This window comes from Pteropus alecto, unplaced genomic scaffold, assembly GCF_000325575.1.
Source record: "Pteropus alecto unplaced genomic scaffold, ASM32557v1 scaffold76, whole genome shotgun sequence".
Taxonomy (NCBI): domain Eukaryota; kingdom Metazoa; phylum Chordata; class Mammalia; order Chiroptera; family Pteropodidae; genus Pteropus; species Pteropus alecto.
In genome coordinates this window covers 12114152-12117594 of record NW_006443138.1, presented here as the reverse complement: position 1 = coordinate 12117594, position 3443 = coordinate 12114152, and positions in this window count along the sequence as shown.

Sequence of the window (3443 nt, the reverse complement as noted above, 5' to 3'; positions counted from 1 at the left end):
ATATATAGCAAGGGGAAGAGTGAACCTTTATAGAGCACACTGTGATAATTAGCTGGTCTAGTTTAATAGCACAGGTAATTTCTGCTTTGCATTTCAATGATCAGCTTATTCAATTCTCCCTAATAAATACTATAATTCCTTTACCTTTCTTGTTCATTTGTTCAGTCCTTTTTTTGCTACATAATTATGAATTTTAGGAATGTATTATGTTATAAAAGGGTAGAACCACTTGTATTGCTTTATCTAAGTGAGCATGGCAGTAATCAATATTTTACGGCTTTCTTTGAATAGCCATATTTAATAATGTCCGAACATCCTCACTGGTACTCACGATGAGAAGAAATGTAAGCACATGTATTAGAGGAGGGAAAAAAAATCTCTTGACTAGTTAGTTTCCTAAATGATAACTTATCAAAACTAGCTAAGTCAAAAGTGATCATTTTCGCCTGATGATCTAAATTTATTGCTTAATAAGAGCTTCAAGGGATTAAAATATACCATTACCTAAAATAAACACTATGTACAAAATAAAGTTATGCTCCATCATAATAAACTTGGACAAGATTTCCATGCAAACACATGACTGTAGAGGATAGAAATTTCCCAAAATATTTGCAAGAAATCTAGATGTCTTTAGAAACAAGTTTCTGAAATGATCAAATCGATTGGACTGAAATTTTTTTTACTGCCTAAAAAGTCCAAGAAATCACTTGGCCAACAAATAATTTCTACCAGAAGAGAAGTATGGCACTTCGTAAAATTTAAGCATATGTATTTTAAAAACCACAAATAGATTTCAACATAAAACTTTTTGTAAGCTAAATGGAATTCAGAGCTAAGGTATACAGAAGAAATATCCCTAATTAAAGAGAACAGACTTCTCCGTGTGACAGACAGAAGGACAGATTTGTAACAGTGAGATGATCTTAGCTGCCCATAGTAGTACTATAGGCAGGATTCAAAGTAAAATATAACGGCTTAGCAAGGAGGAAGAAAATCATAGCAGAAACATCTTTATGAAGGTAATCCTATGTAATTCTATCAGAAAATGTGAGAAGAATGTGAAGTTTAAGAGAAACATTTTCAAACTAAATAGTAGCGATTTAATATAGATCATCATTAAAGACAGCAGAGCTGTCAATGGTATTGTTGATTCGTTGTAGTTTGTACATTTCTTTATGAAAACAGAAATTTACCGAGGTCATAATCATAAGCAATTGGCAGTCAGGCAGTCTCTTTTTCTCTCCCATTTTATTTTTGTTTTTTAAATCTCATGCACCCAGCACAGTGCATAGGTAAAGAAGCAATTGTTCAATCTCGGGAATTCTTTGTTTTAAAGTAGTGCGATTTAACACTATTTCTAGATGTATTCATTATCATTGGGTTTGTCTATCTCATAGACTTGTGACTTATTCTGCTTGAGCCACGATGCCCTGAATTAGTTCAGTCTAGCCAATTATTCTAACCCCTGAGTTGGACTTTTAACTCTGCCAGATGCTGTTTGACAGTATATTCCCCAATACTGAAAGTCTTGCCAAGCATACATTTTGTTGTATAATTACAGCTTTCTAGTACTCAGTATGGTATTATTAGCTCAAGCTGTAGCTCATTTAGTGTACATAATTACAGCACACTCAGCAGTGAGCACTGACCTACAAGGAGGGGGTTCTGGTGCTATTTTTATCTATTCAATTGACGATATATGAAGTGATTACTGGGACTCCAAAAATTGAGAAAGTGTGATATTCAGACTTCATTTGAAAGTACCTTTGGGACATCACACTGATATTTTTAGAGTTACTATTTCTACTAATAATGTTTGAACATTAATATGATCTGAACAACACTTCAATTTCTTTTTTGGTTCTTTACTCTGGTGGGTGCCTGGGAAAATGACAAGGGGTGAAATGGTACAAAAGTGTACAAGCCTTAAAAAACTGTTCTGCTGGAGATTATAGCTTGTTAAGTTTTTATAATACCTAGGGTAAATTATACTTCCTTGTCATCATTCCATTTATGTATTTTATAGCTCCAAATAACTTCTCTTTAAGAGGCACAGAACTTGGCCCTTAAGCAATTAGTAGTTGTAGGTGTGTTCTCACAGGAATCAGGATTGTCCTGGATACAAAGTAGTATGTCTTGAGTATGAGAGCAAAGAAGGCTTCGCATGTCTGGGCATTTCCTCTGCAGCTAGCTTCACATCTTATTGTTCTGCAGTCACTATATCTCAACTGGGCTACCTGCTTTTGCCTACACGTTTCTCTAGAATTTACTTGCATTACAAGAAAGGTTAAGGTGTAACCAAAACATGGCACTTAACTGAAACTCTCAATATCAATAATTGAAGAACTTTAATTTTTTAAAAGGAAAATATACTGAAGACTATTCTTTTACCTTTTCTTATGGCATTGTCATAAATAACAAGAAGTAATGCTTTTGTGCATTCTTTCACAGTTGGAAAGCTCTGTGAAACTCAAGAAGAAATCTCTTTCAATGTGCAGTATATATTCCATTTTATTCTAAAGTGTTCAATATTTTAATCCAAAGAAATTAATTTTAAAAAAAGAAATCAGTTTTTAAACTATGCATAATTTACATTTTAACCATGTACTTTTAAAATATTCTGAAGATAAAAGCATGGCTGCTTCAATATTAAGGATCTCTTTCTATGTCATGTGAAAAATATACATAAATTTTAAGGATCTCTTTCCATCTCATGTGAAAAATATACATAAATTTTTATTTATGTGGTTGAAAGTTCATATGCTAACATAGGCAGGAGAATTAATTTTAATTCAATAAAAATTAATTTCAATTCACTAAAAATCTTTTTGGTATTCTGGAAAAAGACACCAGCATAATAAGCTAAAAAAGTTATAGAGGACTTTTATTTTATGTGGGCATTTTTTAGATTTTGGTTTGACTAACAAAACACACATACACAGTTTTCTTAATAAGGTCCTACTTAAAGCATCTTGACATTTCCCTTATATGAATCTTGTGACTATTATAGAACCTAATGACCATTATGAAACTGAGTGTTGAGCTACATAAGCAAAATGAGCACCTCTTGATAGGTGCCAATGAAGCACAGAAATATTAGACTTGTTTGAGACCTTGGACGTCATTTAGCCCAGCAATGTCATTTATAAACTAAGACTCACAGCATCAGCTTGACTTGTAACGCTCAAACTGTCACTAAAGGTAAAACCTGATATCATCATTATCCAAGAGATTGTTAGAAGGAAAAATTTTAGTTTAAATAAATAAATCAATTAATAATTTGCAAAAAGAATTATTCCTTGTGTTCATGTAGACATACACCATACAGTGCCTAATTATTAAAGCCTATGATCTCAAAATCTTTAATGAAAATACTTGAGTTTGACATATTCACCTGAAATGTATTAGAAATCTCTTACAGGAAACATGTATATTAGATG